This window comes from Hemiscyllium ocellatum, chromosome 42 (assembly GCF_020745735.1).
Source record: "Hemiscyllium ocellatum isolate sHemOce1 chromosome 42, sHemOce1.pat.X.cur, whole genome shotgun sequence".
Taxonomy (NCBI): Eukaryota; Metazoa; Chordata; class Chondrichthyes; order Orectolobiformes; family Hemiscylliidae; genus Hemiscyllium; species Hemiscyllium ocellatum.
Genome location: NC_083442.1, coordinates 19,142,125 through 19,168,008, shown reverse-complemented (window position 1 = coordinate 19,168,008; position 25,884 = coordinate 19,142,125). Strand labels below are relative to the sequence as shown.

The 25,884-nt window shown below is 45.7% G+C and overlaps 1 protein-coding gene across 5 annotated transcripts in view; it reads right to left on the bottom strand.

Annotated features, from left to right (window-relative positions):
- The window catches only part of LOC132834837 (talin-2), a 352,031-nt gene that overhangs the window by 290,428 nt on the left and 35,719 nt on the right, over window positions 1-25,884 (bottom strand). Inside the window, exon 1 of one of the 5 annotated variants that reach the window (XM_060853911.1) lies at window positions 21,849-21,870. The exons of 3 other annotated variants lie outside the window; for them this stretch is intronic. The gene's annotated coding sequence lies outside the window, so the exon portion shown is untranslated. Of the gene's footprint in view, window positions 1-13,382; window positions 13,429-21,848; window positions 21,871-25,884 lie in introns of those variants that run through there. One more of the 5 variants, XM_060853910.1, reaches the window with a different exon arrangement.

The following is a 25,884-nucleotide window of genomic DNA, read 5'->3' as shown; positions in this document are numbered from 1 at the left end:
TTCTCATCCTATCCAGTCGGGAATGCCTCAATTGAACCTGTGTCCACCACATTTCCAGGCAGTGCATTCCAACCATTCACCGAGTGATGAAGATGTTTGGTCTCCGGTCACCCTCACTTCTTTTGCGCACCACTTGGAATTTATACTCATTTATTTGTGTTCCCTTTGTGAGTGGTAACCACCAGAAACTAAACATGCAGACACAGTTCTGAAGAATCCAAGAGGCACTTATTACAGCTCACTAATATTTAAAAACATTACATTCATAGACACATCTGCAGTAGGCTACAGAGCGCCTTGTTTTCAAATGTTACGGCATACTTTCAACTCTGACAGCATCTGCAGAGAGAAAGCAGAGTTCACGTTTCAGTTCAGCGGCCCTTCTTCAGAATGTTAACTCTGCTTTCTCTCCACAAGAAAGTTGAAGGGGTTCAGAAAAGATTTACAAAGGACGTCGCCAGGGTTGGAGAATCTGAGCTGGAGGGAGAGAATGAACTGGCTGGGGCTGTTTTGCTTGGAGCGTCGGAGGCAGAGGGGTGACCTGATAGAGGTTTACAAAATCATGAGGGGCATGGAGAGGGTAAATAGACAAAGTCTGTTTCCTGGGGTGGGGAAGTCCAAAACTAGAGGGCATAGGTTTAGGGTGAGAGGGGAAAGGGTCCTGAGGGGCAACCTTTTCACCCAGAGGATGGTACGTTTATGGAATGAGCTGCCAGAGGAAGTGGTGGAAGCTGGTACAATTACAAGGCATCTGGATGGGTATATGAATAGGAAGGGTTTGGAGGGATATGGGCCGGGTTCTGGCGGGTGTAATCCGAGGTAACCTTCTTCGCTGTCCACTACACCTCAAATTTTGATGTCATCAGCAAACTTACTAACTGTACCTCTTATGCTCCCATCCAAAGCATTTATATAAATGACGAAAAGTAGAGGGCCCAGCACTGACCCTTGTAGCACTCCACTGGCTACAGGCCTCCAGTCTGAAAAACAATCCTTCACCACCCTCTGTCTTCTACCTTTGAGCCAGTTCTGTAACCAAATGGCCAGGAAGTGGAGGATGCGGGTGCAGTTACAGTGTTGAAAAGACATTTGGATAAGTTTGGGTGGATATGGGTTGTGAGCAGGCAGGTGGGACTAGTATAGCTCGGGATTATGTTCGGCTTGGACTGATTAGACTGAAGGTTCAGTTTCTGTATTGTATGACTCTATGACTATGATACAGTGATAATAGCATGAGCAGGGCTCTTTCATGTATCCTGGCATACTAGGTTTTAAAGGCATATTGATAAAATGATCTCCACACACAAAATAAACAGAAGAGAACCAAATCAGACAGGATCAATCAGGTGAAATTAATATTCAGAATTCACTCATGCCAATATCTGAAGTCGTCACTCAATGCATATCTTTCCCATGCCCACTTTCTCATCACTGACTCTCTCCCTAATGGTTCCATTTTCCTACTTGACCCTCATAATCACAGCCCTGTTTGCTCGCTCTCTTCTTATCACTGCCGAGAGCATGAGGAAGGTAGCTATGGGGAAAGAGTTAGGACATGAACTGTTAACAAGAGAATTTTGGATCCAGATTCCAATTGATCTAAATCATCTGCTGCAGCCAGTTTTTTGTTTAAAAAGAGTTATCAAAATAAGGAGGAGAGAGTGAGGACTGCAGATGCTGGAGATCAGAGTCGAGATTGTGGTGCTGGAAAAACACAGCAGGTCAGGCAGCATCCGAGGGGCAGGAGAGTCGACGTTTCGGGCGTAAGCTCTTCATCGGGAATTCCTGATAAAATGCTTATGCCCGAAACGTCGATTCTCCTGCCCCTCAGAGTTATTAAAATAAGATTAACTCTGAAAACAGTCACCAGGTTACGAACAGAAAGGCACTGTCCACATTTCACCCTGGGGTGACGGAGACCGGATGAATAACTGAAGTTTCATCCTCCCAATTGTGAATAGTGCCTTTTCCTTCCAAGTTCCAAATTCTTAAAGTTACAACAAATTGGGTAATTCTGAGAGATCCGGATGTGTTGTTGGCACTGCATTTCCTGACTCTCTTCCCATACCCCAGGATCTGGTGCAAATCACTAAATAATAATGTGAAGGCTCATCTCTCGTGTGAGATTTAACTATGTAAACTTGCCACAGTGCCTATCCTCAATTTATTTCTTTGCGTTCAAAGGAGTGAACTGGTTTATTAACACGTAATTCATTAATTTCTAACCTTTCAAAAACAAAAGGCGGGAGATACAAAAGTCACCACTTCCCCAAAAACTATTATGACCTTCCCCATCTACCAGACTGAAGAACAATCGTGGATTCATTCACAGGGACACGGTGTCTCTCTGATCTTCCCCCTCCACTCCACAAAAGCCAAACTCTCTCCAAATCCAGAAAGATGTGACCTCCGCCTGAGAATGGTTGCCACTGTGAAGAGTTGAGTAAAAAGTGAGGTCTGCAGATGCTGGAGATAAGGAGCTGAAAATGTGTTGCTGGTTAAAGCACAGCAGGTCAGGCAGCATCCAAGGAACAGGAAATTCGACGTTTCGGGCCAGAGCCCTTCATCAGGAATCTGTGAAGAGTTAGTCTACCTTCCTTTCGATTCACAAAGTTTTGAATAAAGCAAACACTGAATCAGGTGAGAAAATGCAATTTACCTTTTCCACACTTTTGACAAGTTCAAAAGGCAAGCCGCCTCAGCCCTTCCTATTTTGTGCTTATTAAATTCTAACAAAAGATTCTTGTCTTCTCTTGAGCGAGTGCCACCAATTCAACCGATCCTCAGTCAAGTGACTAAAATACAAGCTACAAATTAAAAACAAATCCTTCTCTCATGGGCAGCAGTCTGATGGTTATGCACCGAATCTAAAACCTCAAGCTCATGAATTCAAATACCAACACAGTCAAAGATATGGAGGTGTTGGTGTTCGACTGGGGGGACAAAGTCAGGAGTCACACGACACCAGATTATAGTCCAACAGGTTGATTTGATATTCGTTTAAAAAGGGTTTTTAAATAAACCTGTTGGACTATAACCTGGCGTTGAGAGACTTCTGACATTTTCAAACCAAATTCAGCAAATGTACTAATTTAGCTTGTGACCACGTCAACAATCTTTTTCCAAAACTAGGAAGATTTTTACAAATATATACATCATTAAGCTGTACACTAGCTTAATATCTGTTCATGTAAAAAAACCACATTCCACACACCGATGGAGAAAATAAGAGGGAACATTGCTCAGATCAGTTAGAGAACTCAATATTTGAGTCATAGAGTAAGCAGTATGGCATGGAAACAGACCCTTCAGGATTTTATGGACCAGGCCAGACCTCCTCAAAACATTTCAAGAAAGTGGTCCAGACCCTAACTTTCCTAGTTGTTTGAAGCAGGTAAAGTGTATATTCAATTAGAGTAGATTACGTACAGTGTGGAAACAAGCCCTTCGGCCCAACAAGTCCACACTGACCCTCTGAAGAGTAACCCATTCAGACCCATTTCCCTCTGACTAATGCACCTAACACTAAGGGCCATTTAGCATGGCCAATTTACCTGACCTGCACATCTTTGGACTGTGGGAGGAAACCCACCAGACACTGGGAGAATGTGCAAACTCCACACAGAGGTTGGACTCAAAACTGGGACCCTGGTGCTGTGAGGCAGCAGTGCTGAGCCACTGAGCCACCCTGGATCCAGCTGGTTAGACCACTCAATTTTAGACAAAACTGAATTTATTTACAAGAGTACCGAGAGAAACGTGAAAAAGAATACAGAATAACCAAACCTACCTGAAGGCCCAACAGATTATCTCAACTTAATGATGCAGTTCCCAATACGTGCAACAAACCCTCTGACGCAAAAGTTAAAATCAAACCCAGGGTCTTCCAAGACAAATGTCAAAGTGAATTAGCATGGACCTGCTTCTTTTTCCACACCTCTGCTAGAAACCAAACCAAACCAGAGAAAAGCCAGAGTGGGAGAAGGGGCCACTCCCCTTTCATTGTACAAGTGTTTTTTTTTAAACTTGAAAGCCTTCAGTCTGAGGCAGTATCTGTTAGCTATAAGCAAGCCAGGCAGCATCAGGAGGTGGAGAAGTCAACGTTTCAAGTGTAACCTTCCTCCAGGACTGGGGGTGGGTGTGGGGGTAGCTGCTGATAGAAGGAGGGGCAGGGACAGAGTGGCGAAGTGAGGATTAGATTGGATTACCAAAAGAGAAACTGCTGGAAAATCTCAGCAGGTCTGGCAGCATCTGTAAGGAGAGAAAAGAGCTGACGCTTCAAGTCTAACTGACCCTTTGTCGAAATGACAGCTCTTGTCTCTCGTTACAGATGCTGCCAGACCTGCTGAGATTTTCCAGCATTTTCTCTTTTAGTTTCAGATTCCAGCATCCGCAGTAATTTGATTTTATTAGATTAGATTAGTTTAGATTAGATTCGCTACAGTGTGGAAACAGGCCCTTCGGCCCAACACCGACCCTCCGAAGAGTAACCCACCCAGACCCATTTCCCACTGACTGATGCACCTAACAATACAGGCTATTTAGCATGGCCAATTCACCTAACCTGCACATCCTTGGATTGTGGGAAGAAACTGGAGGACAAGGAGGAAACCCACACAGAGAATGTGCAAACTCCACACAGACAGTTGCCCAAGGCTGGAATCGAACCTTGGGGGATGGAAAGGGAGGGTATTTGAAATTGGAGACCTCAATGTTGAGTCCTCTGGGCTGTAGGCTGCCCAGGCGGAAGATGAGGTGTGGTTTGTTTTAACAATGGAGAGGGGCCAAGGATGGTCATGTCTGAAAGGGAGTGGTTGGGTGAATAGAAATGGGCAGTGACTGGGAGGTCCGGTCAGTCCCTGCAGGTCTGGCTGAGATGCTCGGCAAACGGTTCCTTAAATTTACGTTTGGTCTCCCCGATGTGGAGAAGACCACATTGGGAACACCTGAGGCGGTAAACTGGGTTGGAGGAGAGGCACACAAGGATGGCAGATTCCCTTCCACAAAGGACATTAATGAATCAGATGTGGTTTTACAACAATCGAAACGATGATGACTATTAAGACAGTACTATGGAATGAACTGCCAGAGGAAGTGGTGGGTGCAGATGCAGTTACACCATTTAAAAGAAATTTGGATAATTACATGAACAGGAAAGGTTTGGAGGGATATGGGCCAAGCGTAGGCAGGTGGGACTAGTTGAGATTGGGATTATGGTCAGCACGGACTGGTTGGGCCAAAGGGTCTGTTTCCGTGCGGTACAACTCTACCTGCAAGGTACACTGTAGAAACTCATGGCCTCTTGGTCAGAACCTTCCAAAATACATGGGAACACCACCGCCATCTTAACCTGGTATGATATCACTGCTTTAAGATCCTGAAATTCCCTTTTGGACAGCATTGCTGTCTCCACATCCCAAGGACAGTGGGAGTTTCAAGCCACAACTGTTTCCTTACCTCTCAAAAACAGTTCGGGATGGGAGGGCAATAAACACAGAATGAATTAAAAAGAAACGTTTTCAACACTGTGTTGGGAAACAGTTGAATGGGGAAAGGTTTACAAAGGAGGGCAGAGTTATTGAGTTTTTTCAAAGACTTACGATGAGTCACATAGTCTTCATCCTAAGCACTGCCTAGGAAAATAATTTATTTGCAAGTTTCCTTCCAGGGCCTAGTCACCCAATTATTTTCCCCGACAACCACTCCCAAGGAGCGGAAAATTCCATCCCGAGGTCTGTGAGGAGCAATGGTTTAACAAAAGACTCTTTCCTATACTGAGCAGATCCGGTGGTGAACATGCGTTGGGCCAGCACTGTACAAAGTGGATCACACGGCCTACCGTTTTGCTGACTCATATTCTCCTGACGATTCCACACCAGCAGCCTCAAACCGGAGATGGCCTGCTGCTCCCAAGCAGAAAACCTGAGTCACACCCTTTCATCAGTTCTCTTCCCCACTTTGAGAGAAGCTTGTGATAACTTCCAGATCCGTCAGGATTTCAGGAGCTGATGAGGAATTAAATTGGCACGATGCCAGAGCTATGAAAAGCACCTTATCTGGCAACACTTTTGACCAACAGTCTTCAAGCTCCCTCGCTCGTGCTGAGATGGGTGGGGTCACTGAAGTACAGCATTTTTACCACAATTGCTGTGCTCTCTGATCCCTTTTGATCCTCAATTTCAAGATATTTTCCTAAACTAAAATCTTCTCGTAATGCATCCCTGATGGTGAGCAAGGCCTGGAATTATTACAGGAGTTATCCAAAACATCCAGGCTTCATTCTGGAGGCTGTTCAACATCACAGTCTCCACATTCACTCACCACACCCTTCAATATCACACCCTTCATTACTCCACCCTCCCCCCCCCACCCCTCACCACACCCTTCAATACCCCATCCTCTCCCTCATTGGCCACACCCTTCATTAGCCTACCCTCTCCCTCTCTCTTGCCACACCCCCAATAACGCACCCTCGCCACACCCTTCAATTCCCCACCCGCCCACTCCCTCGCCACACACTTCAATACCCCATCCTCCCCCTCCCTCACTAACCTCGCCTTCAATACCCCACCCTCTCCCTCACTGGCCACACACTCCAATACCCCACCCTCCCCCTCCGCACCCTTCAATACCGCACCCTCTCCCTCACTCACCACACCCTTCAATAATCCACCCTCCCCCAGTCTTCAATACCCCACCCTCCCTCACCATACCCTTCAATACCCCACCCTCCCCCTCCCTCGCCGCACCCTTCAATACCCCATCCTCCTCCTCCCTCGCCGCACCCTTCAATACCCCACCCTCTTCCTCACTAGCCACACCCTTCAATAACCCACCCTCTCCCTCACTAGCCACACCCTTCAATAACCCACCCTCTCCCTCACTAGCCACACCCTTCAATAACCCACCCTCTCCCTCACTAGCCACACCCTTCAATACCCCACCCTCTTCCTCACTCACTTAGGTCGCCACTGAAGGACCTGGACTCTGTCCATTTAATTTTATGGTTGGAATGACAATACTCTATCCTCTCTCTCACTCACCAACCCCTTCAATATCTCTCTCTCACCATCACACCCTTCAATATTTCACCCTGCCAAATCCCATCCTCCCCCTCACTCACCACACCCTTCAATACACTAACCTGTATAAATCCACATTCCCTTTCACTCACGGCACTGTTCAATACCCCACCCTGTTAAACTACAGTCACCCCTCATTCATCCGATGCTATTGGTAATGTGCCCAGTCTAAATTCCAATCTCCTCCTAATTCCCTTCACACTCCGAAGTTCTCTGCAGTCTATTTTAATTCTCCGGGTTCGTCTAGTTAGTTTCTGAAGGAAGGGCCAGCTAAGTTCCTTGGAAAATAATTTAGTGGTTCTGACTCATCCACAATTTACTTCATGAAATTCCACATTGTAACCATCCCGTGCGGTGCTCCTTCCACAGCTTCTGATAATCTCAAATTCTGCCAATTCACCCTTCATGAAGTGGGACCGCAGGATCTCTGCTTGCTTTCTGGATTGGCCTGAAGGGATAAGGGTTATACAGCCAGAGAGCAATGGTTAAAAAAAACATTTACTGGTCATTCAATTCTCAGCCTCCACACCTTCACCCAAGTCCAGTTGGTGAGCCTCTGCTTGTTACTTTGCAAAGTGTGCTCTAAAGGCTTTCAGACTGGAGTGGGCCATTCGGCCCTTTGATCAGAAGGACACATCAAGGATGTTGGGATTGGGAGTTAGGGTCAGAAGAGTAATGTCAACTGTGAGGGGTGAGGGGAGGGAAGAGATCAGAGATTAAGGCTTTGCTCCCATCTCTCAGTCCCGAGGTCAGGGGTGGTGGGTTCCAACATCCATTACCTACATATAACAGTGACAATGTTTCATTGGCTACCAATTTCCTGAGTCATGAAAGGTGCTACATAAAATATGTCTCCCTTTGCTGCTGTTATAAGTTTTTTTTTAAATACTCTGTTGATCCACTAAGTGGTGTTTGCAAGGTCAAGGTTGATGGGCTCAAATGCAAAAGTAACAGAGGAATGGTAGAAGAGATTGTTACTGGTTGTCACTCTAACAATACAATTTTATGGACAGAATCCAAGTCCTTCAGAGATGTCCTGAGACCGGTTTGGATTGAGTTCCAACAACGATACCCATCTTCCTTTGTATTAGCCAATGGCTCCAATCAATGCAGAGTCCCTCACACACCACGTGTCCACAACCCACCTCCTGCCCATGTGACTCCCATTTTGTAACTGCCCCTTGATACCATATTTGATCAAATGCGACCTCAATGTCACTCTCCCCTCAGCTCGCTCAATAAAATTGGTGTAGGACTGGAGTCACATATAGGCCAAACAACCTCAGGACAGCAGATTTCCTTCCCTAAAGAGAATGGGTTTTCAGAACAATCCAGAAGCTTTAGATCCATTTTGGCGTGCACAAGATATATTCTGCTCTTTTAAAAAGATATTAGAATTAGAATTTATTGTCGCATCACTGAACCCTATGGGATTTTCATCAAAAATCAATGATGGTAGCCATGATTGAGTTATTTTTAAATCCACTTGAAATTGGAAAAGTTTATGACACATCTCTGGGGAAAGTAGGATTTGAACCTTACCCTTACAGTCCAGAGATAGGGACAGTACCACAGCAAGAGCCAACCAGCTTTTTCCACTCCAAATACAAATGCTTAAAATGTGGCCATGCGTGTTAGACTTGACGCTTATTAAAAACACTGCTTCGTTAGAATCTCTACAGGGCACAAAGAGGCCATTCAGCTCATCAAGCCTCCTCATACCCTCTGAAGAGCATCCCACTCAGACCCAGCTCCACCCCCACCCTATCCCTGCAACCTGCCTTTACCATGGCTAATCCATCCAACTCAAATTCACGACGTGATCAGTCCTGGAACAGAACACTGCACCAAGTCGCAAACATGCCTGTGCATTGAGGAAACTTCCTGAGCTCCACTTAACTCAAAAGTTGCAGACAGCCATCATTGCTATTCTTGAAGTTGAAACAGTTGAGTGGATTTCACCAGCTCTGTACAGGAGGGGTACAGACATACATTATAGTTTGAGATTTCGAATCAGAGCTTTATTTGGTCTTACTTCAACATGAAGCAGGCATTCAAAGTTCAATATTTACATTGCTCCACATTCCGACTGCAATGAACTGAGTGATCATGAATTTATTACGCAGATATCTCACCTGCTTACATGGCATCCATGTCAAACCTCTAACCACATCATTCAACAAGGCAACACCAATATTTATGACCCCTTCACCTCAATGCTTCTGTAAATATTGATTCCCATTGCAACCATCCTTAAACAATAAATACTCAAATCACTCTGAACACCAACACTCAAAGCTAACCACAGACTTCAACATCCTTCAGCTCCATTTTAGCATCAATGCAATCCAGTTAAGATGAGTCAGAGTTCTACAGACCCTATGGTCCAACTCGACCACACCAACCACATATCGTAAATTAATCTTGTCCTGTTTGCCTGCGTTTGGCCCACATCCCCCCAAACCCTTCCTATTCAAATGCCCATCCCGATGCCTTTTAAATGTGGTCATTGTACCAGCCTCCACCACTTCCTCTGGCAGCTCATTCCGTACATGTACCACCTGCTGTGTGGAAAGGTTGTCCCTTAGGTCTCTTTTATATCTTTGCCCTCTCGCCCTAAACCTATGCCCTCTAGTTTTGGACTCCCCCATCCCAGCGAGAAAGACCTTGACTATTCACCTTACCCATGCCCCTCATGATTTTATACACCTCTATAAGGTCACCCCTCAGCCTCCAACACACCAGGGAAAACAGCCCCAGCCTATTCAGCCTCTCCCTGTAGCTCCAACTCTGGCAACATCTTTGTAAATCTTTCTGAACCCTTTCAAGTTTCAAAACATCCTTCCTATAGGAAGGAGACCAGAACTGCTCTCAATATTCCAAAAGTGGCTGAACCAATGTCCTGTGCAGCTGCAACATGACCTCCCAACTCCTGTACTCAATCACTGACCAACAAAGGAAAGCATACCAAACGCCTTCTTCACTATCCTATCTACGTGCGACTCCACTTTCAAGGAGCTATGAACCTGCACTCCAAGGTCTCTTTGTTCAGCAACACTCCCTGGGACCTTAGCATTAAGTGTATTAGTCATTTCCTAAATTACTTTTCCAAAATGCTGCGCCTCACATTTATCTAAATTAAACTCCATCTGCCACTCCTCAGCCCATTGGCCAATCTGATCAAGGTCCTGTTATACTCTGAGTAAAAAGTGAGGTCTGTAGATGCTGGAGATCAGAGCTGAAAATGTGTTGCTGGTTAAAGTGCAGCAGGTCAGGTAGCATCCAAGGAACAGGAAATTCGACGTTTCGGGCATTAAGCCGTTCATCAGGATTCCTGATGAAGGGCTTATGCCCGAAACGTCAAATTTCCTGTTCCTTGGATGCTGCCTGACCTGCTGTGTTTTAACCAGCAACACATTTTCAGCCCTGTTATACTCTGAGCTAACTTTTTTCACTTACATTACTCAAATTTTGGTGTTAGCTGCAAACTTACTAACTATACCTCCTACCTCCTACGTACACATCAAATCAATTATACCAATGACGAAAAGCAGTGAACCCAGCACCAATCTTAGTGGCACTCCACTGGTCAGAGGCCTCCAGTTTGAAAAGCAACCCTTCATCACCACCCTCGGTCTTCGACCTTCAAGATAATTTTGTATCCAAACGGTTAGTTCTCCCTGTATTCCATGAGATCTAACCTTGGCTAACCAGCCTATCATGAGGAACTTTTTCGAACGCCTTGCTAAAGGCCATATAAATCACATTCAACGCTCTGCCCTCATCAACCCTCTTCCTTACATCTTCAAAAACTTAATCAAATTGGTGAGACATGATTTCTCCCACACAAAGCCATACAGACTATTCTTAATCAGTCCTCGCCTTCCCAAATATTTGTGAAATCCTGTCTCTCAGGATTCCCTCCAACAACTTGCATAAAGTTGCAAACCCCAAACAAATGTTCCCACCAAACTCCACCGGAAATCCATTCCTGACATGAATCCCCAACTCAGTTCCCTGTGGACCATAGCCCAAAACATTAGTGATTCCTCATGGAGGGCCAAGAAAGAATCAATTGCTTTTGTAAAATGGCCTGAAATCTAGAGCTCGCATGCCAGGAGTTACAAATACACCAATAAGCCCCCAGTGAATGATGTAGCAAGAACGTGCATCTGTAATAGCCCTTTACAAAAGACTTGAGCCACCTCAAACTACTTTATTTGAAGTGTAGCTACTTGTTAGACCAGGAAACTCAGCAGCAAATTTACACACAGCAAGTTCCCACAAACACACACCAGTTAATCACCAGAAAATGAGTTTATTGGTGAAAAGCAGCACCGCTGCCTCACAGCACTAGGGGCCTGGGTTCAATCCCAGCCTTGGGCAACTGTACGTGTGGAGTTTGCACATTCTCCCCGTGTCTGCGTGGGTTTCCACCGGGTACTCCAGTTTCCTCCCAAGATGTGGGAAGAAATTGCCCATAGCGTTCAGGAATGAGCAGAATAGGTGGGCTAGCCATGAGAAACGAGGGGCTACAGGGGGCCTGGGTCTGGTTGGGATCCTCTTTGGAGAAACAGTGCAGACTTGATGGGCCGAATGGCCACTTTCTGCACCATGGGGATTCTATGAAGTAGATTTTAAATAAGCATCAAGTCCACTCCAAGCAACCACATTTAAAAATAAAATTGAAAATGACCAATTATACAGCATCATTTAATGGTTAAATCAATATCCACTCGTCATTCATACACTACATACAGCATCGGTCAATATGATAAAACATTCCTCTAATACGAGGGAGCACCATTTGACAGAATCTCACCGTGTCAATCCTCAAGAGGGATCTGATCCAAATGAAAAGGGCTTATTTGAAAGGCAAGAGAGAGAATATGAACATAAATAGTTTAGGGGAAGCTTTGAGTTTAAAATTCCTGATTTCTGCAAATGGTTTGATGGTTCGGAATTACATTGAGCTAATTAGAGGGAAGTCAAGCCCCAGTATTTGGTACTCTCTCTAAATTCAAGGCTTTCATTACTAAACTCCAAGACTCCGACTCAAATAACTACCTCCTTACCTCTGTCATTTCCTCCAGCTCCTACACCCCTCCTTTTCTGTCACCTCCTCCATTCACCAGCACCCTCCCTACCTGGATCACCTTCTCCAGCCCCTACACCCATTCCGACCTGTCACCATCTCCAGTCCTTACACTCCTCCCTATCTCTGTCACCTCCTCCACTCCCCTAATCCCCTCCCTATCTCTGCCACCTCCTCCAGTCCCCGACATCTCTCCCTATCTCTGTCACCACCTCCAATCCCCTACGCCCCACCTTATCTCTGTCACCTCCTCCATTCTCCTACACCCCCTCCCTATCTATGACCTCCTCCCTTCCCCTACGCCCCTTCCTATTGGTCACCTCCTCCATTCCCCTATGCCCCTCCCTATCCCAATCACCATCTCCAATCCCCAACATCTCTCCCTATCTCTGTCACCTCCTCCAATCCCCTACGCCACTCTCTATCTCTGTCACCTCCTCCATTTCCCTACGTCTCTCCCTATCTGTGACCTCCTCCATTCCCCTACACCCCTCCCAATCCCCGGCATCTCTCCCTATCTCTGATACGTCCTCCATTCACCACGCCCTTCCTTTGGTTACATCCTCCAATCCCTGACATCTCTCCCTATATCTGTCACCTCCTCCATTCCCCAATGCCCCTCTCTATCTCTATCACCTCCTCCATTCCCCTACGCCCCTCCCTATCTGTCACCTCCTCCATTCCCCACTTCCCTCCCTATCTCTGTCACATCCTCTAATCCGCTACGCCCGTCTCTATCTTGGTCACCTCCTCCATTCCCCTACATCCCTCCCTATCTCTGTCACCTCCTCCATTCCCCTATGCCACTCCCTATCAGTGCAATCACCTCTATTTCCCTATGCCCTCTCCCTATCTTTTGTCACTTCCTCCAACATGTACATCCCTTCTTATCTCTAGAACCTCCTCCAATCTCTCTGCATTCATCAAGTTCTGCCCTCTCTCCTTTTGTGAGTGTCCTCATCTTCAACTTTACAAACCCCAAACACTGCAAGTCCATCTGATTATTATTATTATTACTACCTTCTTTTTTCTCTATGCCATCTCCTCCAGCAGGGCCGTGCTAGCCATTTAATCGAATCATAACCATGTAAACACTTATGCACATTGAAAGGTTGCAACAAGAATTCAGTTTTTGTTATTAATCACACTAATCTATGTACTCTTGGCCTTCTAACATTTGATAGGTGAAAATACTCTGACGTTACCATAGTGATGAGCTGGTCACATGAAACGCTAACTCCTTGATCCTTGGAGTTGGTTGGGAACAATGCTATGCTCTTGTTATAATCAATCACGAGGTTAGGCAACTTGGGTCAGTTTATAAACAATTCGGTTCACTGCCAATCAGCTGGTATTAAAGTTCTCGGCATGCAGATTTCTGCACAGTCAGCCAGCCCTGCTATAGGCTGCAGGAGGTCACATTAGACTGCAGTCAAAGAGGTTCAATGTGTGCGAGAGAAGGGCTCGAGAGATTTTACCCTTTGGTTGCTGCAGCACTCTGAATCCGGTTGGCTCCAGTCTGTACCTGACAGAGTCATAGAGTTGTACAGAAAGGAAACAGACCCTTCGGTCCAACTTCTCCATGCTGACCAGATATCCTAACCTAATCTAGCCCCATTTGCCAACACTTGGCCCAAACCCCTCTGAACCCTTCCTATTCAGATAACCATCCAGATGCCTTTTAAATGTTGTAATTGCCTCAGACTCCACCACTTCCTCTGGCAGCTCATTCTATACACGTACCACCCCCTGTGTGAAAATGTTGTCCCTTTAAAATTTTTCCCATCTCACCTTAAACATATGCCCTCTAGTTCTGGACTCCCCCACCCCAGGGAAAAGACCTTGTCTGTTTAGCCTCTCCATGCCCCACATGATTTTATAAGCCTCTATGAAGGTCACCCCTCCGATGCTCTAGGGAAAACAGCCCCAGCCTATTCAGCCTCTCCCCATGGCTGAAACTCTCCAACCCTGGCAACATCCTTTTCTGAACCCTTTCAAGTTTCACAACATACTTTCAATAAGAAGGAGACCAGAATTGCATGCAATATTCCAAAAATGGCCTAGCCAATATCCTATACAGCCACAACATGAACTCCCGACTCCTGAACTCAATGCTCTGACCTATAAAGGAAAGCATACCATTCACCTTCTTCACTATTCAGTCTCTCAGGGCCAGAGTGTGCAACAGTTTCTTCCCCCAAGCCATCCAGCTCCTTAACACACGATGATCGGACTGTTTCCCATCTGAAATTCTTTGCACAACTTTGAATTGTTGCTAGTAAAATGGTCTATTGTTTATCATGCTTCAATAACACTGTAACTTGCAAGTTTTGCACTTCTTATGTACTTTATGCTGCCCTGTGTATGACTGCATAGTCCATCTAGTACTGGAGAAACGATGTCTTGTTTTAGCTCTATCTGTTGTATATGGTAGACGTGACAAATAAAAAGCAACTCTACTCTATCTACCCAATGCTAGGTTTAAAGGTTCGATAAGGTTCCCCACAGTAGGCTATTATACAAAATACGGAGGAATGGGAATGTGGGAGACATAGCAGTTTGGATCAGTAATTGGCTTGCTGAAAGAAAACAGAGGGTTGTAATTGATGGAACATGTTCATTTTGATGTCCAGTTACTAGCAGCGTACCGCAAGGGTCGGTGTTGGGTCCACTGCTGTTCGTCATTTTTATAAGTGACCTGGATGAGGGCTTAGAAGGGTGGGTTAGTAAATTTGCGGACGACACTAAGGTCGGTGGAGTTGTGGATAGTGACGAAGGATGTAGTGGGTTGCAGAGAGACATAAATAGGATGCAGAGCTGGGCTGAGAGGTGGCAAATGGAGTTTAATGTGGACAAGTGTGAGGTGATACACTTTGGCGAGTAATCGGAATGCAAAGTACTAGGCTAATGGTAGGATTCTTGGGAGTGCAGATGAGCAGAGAGATCTCGGTGTCCAGGTACACAGATCCCTGAAAGTTACCACCCAGATTGACAGGGTTGTTAAGAAGGCATACAGTGTTTTGGCTTTTATTAATAGAGGGATTGAGTTCCGGAACCAGGAGGTTATGCTGCAGCTGTACAAAGCTCTGGTACGGCCACACTTGGAGTATTGTGTACAGTTCTGGTCGCCGCATTATAAGAAGGATGTGGAAGCTTTGGAAAGGGTGCAGAGGAGATTTACTAGGATGTTGCCTAGTATGGAAGAAATGTCTTAGGAGGAAAGGCTGAGGGACTTGAGGCTGTTCTCATTAGAGAGAAGAAGGTTGAGAGGTGACTTAAAAGAGACATACAAAATAATCAGACGGTTAGATAGGGTGGACAGTGAGAGCCTTTTTTTCAAGTATGGGGATGGCAAACATGAGGGGATACAACTTTAAGGTGAGGGGAGATATGTATAAGACAAATGTCAGAGGTAGTTTCTTTACTCAGAGAGTAGCAAGGGTATGGAATGCTTTGCCTGCATTGGTAGTAGATTCGGCAAGTTTAAGTGCATTTAAGTTGTCATTGGACAGGCATATGGACGTACAGGGAATAGTGTAGGTGGGATGGGCTTCAGATTAGTATGACAGGCGGCGCAACATCGAGGGCCGAAGGGGCCTGTACTGCGCTGTAATGTTCTATGTTCTCTAAATGTGAAAATCTCGGTTCCGAATTCTACACCAGCTTGCAGGCTCATAGATTTACTTTTAAACCTATTTCACTTTGACCTACAAACCTTCACCCTACCAATCCTTTCCTCTAACAGCTTAGCCTGATAATGAGGGGAAAGCCATTCAGGATGGAGAGGTGGAAGTATTTCTTCACTCAGGGAGTTGTGAACCTGTGGAATTCTCTCCCACGGAAAACCGTTGGGGCCAGTCCTTTAGACACGGAGTTGGGCATAGCCCTTGTGGCTGAAGTGACAATGGGTCATGGAGAGAAAGCGTGAGTGGGATCCTGAGATTACACATCAGCCATGATCGTATTAAATAGTGGTGTGGGCTCAAAAAGGCCAAATGGCCTCCTCTTGCATCCATTTCCGATGTTTCTCCAAAACCGAAGTGGCAGCACGGTAGCTCAGTGGTTAGCAGGTTCGATTCCAGCCTCGGGTGACTACCTGTGTGGGGTTTGCACATTCTCCCCTTGTCTGCGTGGGCTCCCTCCGGGTGCTCCGGTTTCCTCCCACAATTCAAAGACGTGTAGGTTAGGTGAACTGGCCATGCTAAATTGCCCATAGTGCTAGGTGCATTAGACAGAAGGAAGTGGATCTGGGTGGGTTACTCTTCGGAGGGTCGGTGTGGACTGGTTAGGCCAAAGGGCCTGTTTCCACACTGTAGGGATTCTAGAATATAGCGGAAGTCGACCATTCAATCCATTGGTCTCTGCTTTGCCATTCAACATGATCATAGCTTATTTCAACTCACCTCCACTTTGCCCATAAGCCTCCATTCCCTTTCTGATTAAAAACTTGCCCAGCTCGGCCTCGAATGTACTTACCCGACTGCCCTCCGTGGTCAAGAATTGCACAAATTTGAGGAAAAGAAATTCCTTTATGTCTTGGTCTCAAATGTGCAACTACTTACGCTGAAATTAAACTCTTAGCCCTCGACTCTCACACAACGGGAAGTAGCCTTCCCACATCTCCCCCTGTCAAGTTCCCAAAGAATCTTCCCTTCTTCAGTGAGGTCCCTCTCATACATCTGAACTCCGATGAGTACAGGCCCCAAGCTACACTACCTCCCCTCATGAGGAAGTTCCCTCCCTAGCTGGTGGACTTTCTCTGATCTGTCTCAAAATGGCACGATCTAAGCACCTCAAAACTGTATTCCAGGTAGGCAGGTTAGCTCTGATTGGTCAGGGCATAGCCAACCCTTGCTGCATCTCAATGGCAAAGTCCGGTTTCAGTTTTGTGGCAAGGCCGACTTAGCGTATAGTCTGCCAGTCAGTGAGATGTGTCAGACTGCCATATACCGCAACGACTGGCAAATTGCCACATCAAACATACACCTCCCATTGACTGTTTGCAGAGGGCAGAGTACGAGTAGAATTAGAACAGCAATTTACTGCCGTATGCCATCTTACAAAAGAAAAATACAGTGAAAAGTTTGATAAGTTTGCCATACCACGGCATCTAAATTAATGACAGAAATCATAAAGAAGAAATGTAAAAGTTCATCACAGTTCAATCAATGGCTCCTGGGTACGCAGAAAACCCAGGCCGAGACCAGCTCACCACCGAGGGACAAAACTTCCACACCTGGACGAACCTCGTGGCCGAGAGAAGGACCTTACGTCAGGTTGTTGTAATAGCCAGCAGCTGAATGGAATTGAATTAACTTTGCAAGGTTTGTGAAGGTTTGTAGCTCAGGTTGAGGTTTAGGGTGTAGGTTTGCTCGCTGAGCTGTAGATTTGATAACCAGACATTTCATTACCTGGCTAGGTAACATCATCAGTGGCGACCTCCAAGTGAAGTGAAGCTGTTGTCTCCTGCTTTCTACAACCTGAATTAACTTTATTGTCACATGCACTAGTGTGTGTATCCCGAGTAGATTGGCAGGAAAATCGACGTTTCGGGCAAAACCCCTTCATCAGGACGAAAGGCTTTTGCCCAAAACGTCGATTTTCCTGCTCCTCGGATGCTGCCTGACCTGCTGTGCTTTTCCAGCACCAATCAAATCTCGACTCTGATCTCCAGGATCTGCAGTCCTCACTTTTGCCTGCCTGAGTAGATTGGGCAGGAAGGCGAAAATGTAAGACAGCGGATGAGCAGTGGCAATTGTTTAAGGAGCTATTCAATTCCTCACAACTAAACTATATCCCAGAGTGGAATAATGATGCTAAGAGGGAGTTTAAAAAACACCCATGACTAAACAAGGTGGTCATGGACAATATGAAGTCAAAAACGAAAGGTACACCATATTGCAAAGGCCAGTGACAAGGGGTTGGGAAACTTTCCAACATAAACAAAGGGATATTAAAAAAAAATTAAAAGAGTAAGGTCAATTACAAAAGAAAACTAGCACAAAATTTCAGAAATGGTGAACAGTTTCGGTCTCCTTTTCTGAGGAAGGATGCTCTTGCTCTCAAGGGAGTGTAGCAAGGGTTTACCCCGGCTGATTCTGGGGACAGTGGGACTGACCGATGAGGAGATTGATGAGGTTCTCACTGGAGTTTAGATAAGTGAAGTGGGTGGGTGGGAGGGGAGGGGGAATCTCAGAGACTTATAAAATCCTAACAGGACTAGATAGGGTAGGTGCAGGGAGGATGTTCCCGATGCTGGGTGCATCCAGAACCAGGGATCACAGTCTGAGGATTCAGGGTGGATCATTTAGGACAGAGATGAGGAGACATTTCTTCACCCAGACAGTGGTGAGCCTGTGGAATTCATTACCACAGGAAGTAGCTGACGCCAAAACATTAATTGTAGTTAAGAGGCGGCTAGAGATAGCACTTGGAGCAAATGGGATCAAAGGTTATGAGGGGAAAGCAGGATTGGGCGACTGAGTTGGACAATTAGCTATGATGGTGATGAATGGCAGAGCAGGCCCGAGGGGCTAAACGGCCTCCTCGTGCTCCTATCTTGTATGTTTAAAAGCTTATGTAAAAGGGGAGAGAGTAGCTATAGTGAATGTTGGTCCCTTGGAAGATGAAACCGGAGAGTTAATAGTGGGGAACACTGAAATGGCAGAGATGCTGAATCAATATTCAGTTTTCACAGTCAAGGGCAATACTATCATTCCTATTGCAACGGGTAGATCAGAGGCAACAGCAAGGGTACAACTTAGAACAATCAACATTGAGAGGGAAAGGTACTCAGCAAACTATTAGGATTAAAGGCAGACAGGCCACCAGGCCTGATAGCCAAGATCCGAGGGTATAAAGAAAGTATCATTGGAGATAGTAGATCCATTGGTTGCAATATTCCAAAATACAAGGGAAAAGTTCCAGTGGATTGGAAAAATGCTAATGTAACGCCCTTATTCAAAAAAGGAGGAAGGCAATATTTGTGAAACTACAGGCGAGTTAGTTTAACATCTGTTGATGGAACAGTGTTAGAATCGATTATCAAGGAAGCAATACCAGGACACTTGGAATGTCAAAATGCCATCCAAAGTCAGCATGGTTTTATGGAGGGCAAATCACGTTTGACTAATTTGCTAGAGTTTTTTGAAGTAGTAACAAGCAAAGTGAATAATGGGGACCCTGTAAAAGTAATATATCTGGACTTCCAGAAGGTGTTTAATAGGTTCAATCATATTGGATTAAGGTAATTTATAGCTTAGACAGACGACCGGCTGATGGACAGAAGACAGAGTCGGGGTAAATGGGCTTTTTTGTCTGGATGGCAAGATGTAACTAGTGGGGTGTCACAGGGTTCAGTCCTTGGACCCAACTATTTACAATCTACATGAACGACTTGGATACAGGGATGGAAAGCCCGATGGCCAGATTTGCGGATAACACAAAAATAGGCAGGATGGTAAATTGCAATGAGGAAACAAGGACCTTACAAATGGATGTAGCTTGATTTGCAGAGTGGGCCAGTATGTAGCAGATGGAGTTTAACGTGGGTAAGTGAGAGGTCATACATTTTGGTCAGAAAAATGGGATGGTGACCTATTATCTAAATGGGCAAAGACTTAGAGGTGTACCGGTGCAGATGGATCTAGGTGAACTCGTTCATGAGTCACAGAAAACTAGTGTGCAGGTACAGCAGATAAGAAAGGAAGCGAATGGAATGGTGGCTTTTATAGTGAAAGGAATAGAACATCAAAGTAAGGAAGTATTGTTACAACTGTACAAGGTAATGGTGAGACTGCACCTCGAATATTGTGCACAGTTTTGATCCCCTTATTTGAGGAAAGGTGCAGTGAGATTACAGGCAGTTCACCAGATTGATCCCAGAGAAACACGTAGGTTTCTCCTATGATGAGATTGAACAGTTTAGGGCCTATACTCTCTGGAATTTAGAAGAATGAGGGGAGATCACGTTGAGATGATAAAAGGTGTGGATAAAATAGATGTGGAGTAAATGCTTCCTCTTGTGGGACATTATGGGACGAGAGGTCACAGTGTTAGGGTAAAGGGCAGCAAATTTCAAACAGAGTTGAGGAGAAACTACTCTGCCCAAAGGGTTGTGAATGTGTGGAATTCACTTCCCCAAAGTCCGGTGGATACTGGGACAGTGAGTAAATTTAAGGAGGAGTTAGACAGATTTTTAATTGGTGATGGTGAAGGGATATGGAGAGAAGGCAGGAAAATGAGGGTGAGGAGCATATCAACCCCAATTGAATGGCAGGCCAGACTCGATGGGCTGAATGGCCTAATTCTGCTCCTATATTTTAGGAACTCATGAACTTGAATGAGTGCAGTTTGCAATGTCACCACTTACGGCCCACCTTAGGCGAAAGATACCTAGGTACAGATTCCTAAGAATTTGGTACAAGATTGAGACAATAATAAACAAAGTCCAATGTAGGAATAAAAAACATCCTGGATTTACAGTCCATTTCACCCCGGCCCACACCAGCACCGAACCCAATCTCCAGAACATGCCAGGCTTCAAAACTCAAGGCCTCCTGCCCGCCTCTGGGACTCTCCTCCCACAACGACCCGGTCTGGGACTCGTCTGTGATGGCCTCCAGTCCAGGAGCCTCTTCCTCTATTCTCAATCAACTCAGTTTAACATTAAATGTTTGGAAGGAGAAAAACACTCCAGAAAAGAGGAAAAAAGCAAGAGGAAAGATTAGGTGGGGCAGAGGAGCTCCAACTCGAGCCTCCTACGCTGCCGCCATCTTGATGAGGCCAAAGAAGACCTCTGCAATGGGACATGAAGGACACGCCAGATTGCGAGCACGCCCTCCTGGACAAGACCAACATGCTGGGGCTGAGACAGAGTCATTCCAGATCGTTGGAAACCACCTTGTCACTGAACCGGGAGAAGGCATCCTCCACAAAAGTTGTTAAAATAAAAGGCATGGTACCACAACAAATGGAAATACTTAAGAAGAAAAGTAAAGTGGATGGTGTAGGCAAGCCCTGGGCTCCTGGGTTGAAGACTAGGCAGAAGTGGATACTGCAGATGCTGGAGATAGTGAGATGAGATGGTGCTGGAAAATCACAGCAGGTCAGGCAGCATCCGAGCAGCAGGAAAATCGACATTTCGGGCAAAAGCCCTTCCTTAATGAAACATCGATTTTCCTGCTCCTCAGATACTGCCTGACCTGCTGTGCTTTTCCAGCACCACTCCTGGGTTAAAGACCCAACACACTGCAGCGTTACTCCACCACCATCTTGGAAAATAACTGACCAGGCTGTGCTTGTGAAATATCAGAACACCATGTCAACTATTCCATTGAACAACATTTACTAAATAATCCTGACTGTGCTTAGTTACACTGGAAAACCAGACCATCAGTCAGCCTCAACTGCTAAGAAATGTTTAGTCGATGTTGACTTGAGTAGGTTTATTACAGTCAAGGTCTCTAAGCATGAAATTTTATCTTGATACAGTGAGAGGGAAATTCTTATCTGTTTATCAAAGATATTGAATGGGGTTCTGAGGACTGAGGACTGCCTTAACACTGTATTGCAACAATCTCAAACCTTAATTCAAGGACACAGAAATCACATGAAAAGACCAACTCAAAAGAGAAAACAAGTTCACTCCAACAACTGTATCTGATCAGCACCTGGAGATTTGATCCTTCTTGCTTTCTACAAGTCTTCCGAGCAGCTTCATTAGTGAATCCCCGTTTCTTGGCAAATTCCTAAATATTGTGGAGGAAGTCACGTGCCTTGTATCAGTGCCAACTCAACAAACAAATCTCGCTCCAAAACTGGCTGCTTCTAAACTTTTTACTCTGCCTGCTAAAAGAAAAAAATGCTGCAAATCTGTTCTTCGCAATTTGGTGTCAGAGCAGGGCCTCATGACAGAGCTTCCCAAGAAATCCTCAACACAGAGAAAGAGAAAGCAAACCAAGAGCAAGCAAATAGACATAAAGGAGGAAGGAATAACATGAATGAAAGGAAAACTGACAAGAAACGCAAGAATAATAACGAAAGGATGATAGAAAGAAGAACTCCTAAAGGTTTTGAAGAGCAAAGCGAGGTATGGAGAGAGGTTGTTTTCTCACAACAAAGGGGGGGTGAAGGCTTCATTTACTTTGAGGGAGGGTGGGGTGTGATGACAGCAAGTTTAATGGAAGAAAAGGCCAGGACTAGAGGAGGAGAAGGAATCATCAACAGTGTCAGCTAAGGTGGGAGTCAGGCTACACAGACAAGACTTGCTCAGAGAGGGAGTGACAGGAGGCGAAGGGGGAAAACGAGAGTGGGAGATGAATGGGGGAATTGGGGAAGCAGCCTCCGGGGAGGTTCCGTCTCTAAGGGCGCACACACGTGCACATCCTGACACCCACCCAGGTCTGTACACTCCCATATACATGTGCTTGCGCGTGCGTGCGCGTGCGCACACACACAGACACACGTATGTGCTCAAACACACATGGGACTGCACAGTCCTATACACAGTTATGTGCACCAACACACACACAGGACTGCACAGTCCCATATACAGGTACAGGCACACAAGCTCTCACACACACACACACACAGGACTGCACAGTCCCATATACAGGTGTGCGCGTGCACATACACACACGGGACTGCACATACCCATACACAGGTAGGTGCGTATATATATACACACACACACACACACACACACACACAGCTACATAAGTTTGAATTCTAATTTATCGAACAACGGAACATCATGCTAAAGTTTTACCCTGCTGATGACAGATGTTACAAGACATTAACAGACTAACACTCTGCAGACTCTTGTCAAAAGAAATTAAATTGTCTCCTGCAGATCCACACAGAAAACGAAATGAGGGTGACAGAAATTCAGTTTCAAAAATGCAGCCTGGAATGATTTGTTCCTTTCAGAAATACAATTAGTTGTGGGACTGCTGGGATAGAAAGGGCACAAAATAAAAAGAAAATGTGTCAGATTCAACTGTCAGCACATCAGAGGCAGTGTGTGAAACCAGCAGCTCCTGAAATAAGATAAATAAAGCTTCTAGGTGTTCAAAACTCAAGAGAAAACAACGACAAGAGGAACAGGCAATTTCAGAACCGCACCCAACCCTCACACTAACTCTCCGCACTGGAGTGCCAACTCCTTTCTCCAACATGAATTGTCCAAAGATAGCAAATTCTCAAGTCTGATCAAATTGACAAGAAAAAAATCTCAAAATGTTTCCTGATTTAATCACCGGAGCTGCTCCCTGCTTCAGGAACACTGATGCCGGGGAGAAGGCATGCAGCAGGGTGAGAGAAGTTGAAATCTCTTTCAGCAGTTTGCCATCTTGGTTTTGTGCCAACTGCAGATCGTGCCCTCAGCTCCAACACTGGGAGGACTCTAAATATGGGCTTCAGTTCCAACCGCCTGACTATTACAGTCAGCAGGAACAGAGGCCCCTGCAAGTCAGTGAAAAACACGACAGCTTTACAGAGCCAGGGTTTTGTTTGCAGTTTAATTTTCCCAGCGTTCTCACTTCGACAGAATCTTCCTTGACAGCATGGTGGCTCAGTGGTTAGCACTGCTGGCTCACAGTACCAGGGCCCCGGGTTCGATTCCCGCCTCGGGTGACTGTCTGCGTGGAGTTTGCACATTCGCCCCGTGTCTGTGTGGGTTTCCTCCCACAATCCAAAGATGTGCAGGTCAGGTGAATTGGCCATACGAAATTGCCTGTAGTGCTAGGTACACTTGCCAGGGGTAAATATAGGGGAGGGGAATGGGTCTGGGGTGGGTTACACTTTGGAGGGTCGGTGTGGACTTGTTGGGCCGAAGGGCCTGTTCCCACACTGTAGGGAATCTACTCTAGCCCACCAACCCTTACAACTCTCAGCACATAGCACCTAGCCGTGCCCCCAGCTCCAGGCATCCCACGTGCCCTCCCCATTCCCTCCCCTTTGTTCCTGCAAGTCTACAAGGCCCCCAAAAGGAAACTGGGAACCTCCTGACTACTCATGCAGCATTTGCCTCAATAATTCTTGCGATCACCAAGTCTGTCGGAGTTCTGAGGTTCCTGAAACACAGCGTACAACAAGAACATAAACGATTATACTTCAAGCTGTGCCCACTTTGGACTGTTTCACAATGAACTCCCAAAGTGTATTTTTTTATATAAGTATATATTTTGAGAGAAAATCTATACTTGGAGAACAGCAAATCATAATTTAAGAGGTTGAGGAAGCACTCGTCATAAAATACAAGGAAGAAAAATGACTAAGAACGGAGTTAAGAAAAAGTTAATAAAAATTGACATTGAAAATGGAGAAGCAAGGCCAATCAGGTCACTTCCCAAGTCAATTTCTTTCCCCCCAAACGAGTCCCTCAGAAAATCAATTAATTCTGGTCAAATTGGAGCCTCCTCTTCCTCATTCAATATCTTCAATTCACTCCTATCTATGACCCCTCTTCCACATGAGCAGTCAATGAAATACGATGTCCTGTTTTTCCTCACTGTCACATGGTGCTCCGGTTTCCTCCCACAGTCCAAAAATATGCCGATTGGCCATGCTGAATTACCCCATAGTGTCCAGCGATGGGAAGGCTAGGTGGGTTAGCCATGGGAATTTTCTCTGGATATTTGGAGACTTCTGGAAGGATAAACATATCCTATACTCACTCACTTAGGTCTTCACAATGCTCTCTCTGAGGAGCTAATGTTCTTTCTCTAATTAAGCAGTGAATCAAAATGGGTTCTAACAAAGAGTGGCTCAGTGGTTAGTACTGCTGCCTCACAGTGCCAGGGTTCCCCCCCACCCCCCCCACCCCACCCCATGTCCAGTCCAGTCCCCTCTGGTTCTCGGTTTCAATTAAACTACACCTCGCTCTTCTCAAATTCCAGAGACATGGAGAACACAAACAGACCCTTCGGTCCAACTCATCCGTACCAACCAGGTTTCCCAAACTAAACTAGTCCCATTTACCAGCGCTGGACCCAGATCCCTCGAAACCTTCCTCTTCATGATCCTGTCCAAATGTTTTTTGAATGTTGGGACTATATCTGCATCTATCACTTCCCCTGGCAGTTCAAACCACTTCCGCACCATTATCCGTGGATCCACAACTGTATCTCCACCTAGTCCCCTCCATCCATCATCCTGGTCTTCACTGACAGACTTTGGTTCCTGGGGAAGTCCAGCCTCAAGTTTTGAATTAACATCCTGGTCATAAACTCCCTCTGTGGCCTTGTCCATCTCTATCTCTGGCAGAGGATACATGCCTAACCTGTCTAGCATTGCCTCACAAAACAATCTGCTCATTCCAGGTAGAGATCTGGTAAACCTTTTCTCAGGAACTGGTTGAGTGAACCTTTGTGGCATCCTCTCTAGGTCAAGCTCATCCTGGCCTAGCGACAAAGACTAACACTGCACACAATACTGCATTGCGGTCACCGTAACCCTCGGTTTCATCGCAGCAAGACCAGTTCCCAGACCAGCGCAATCAAACGTCGGCCCCCAGAGCTAAATTTTGTTCAGGCCAGCAACGTGGCTCTCCCCTCCCAGTCTGAAAAGTCAGCCATCTTTAGGAACTGAGGTTCCATTGAATTGTTCAGGAGGATGGAAAAAGTCCCCCAGCCCCGTATTAGTCTGAAGAACAGCAAGGGAATATTGCCTGATCTCCCAAAAAGCACCTTTCCCTCAAACATCACA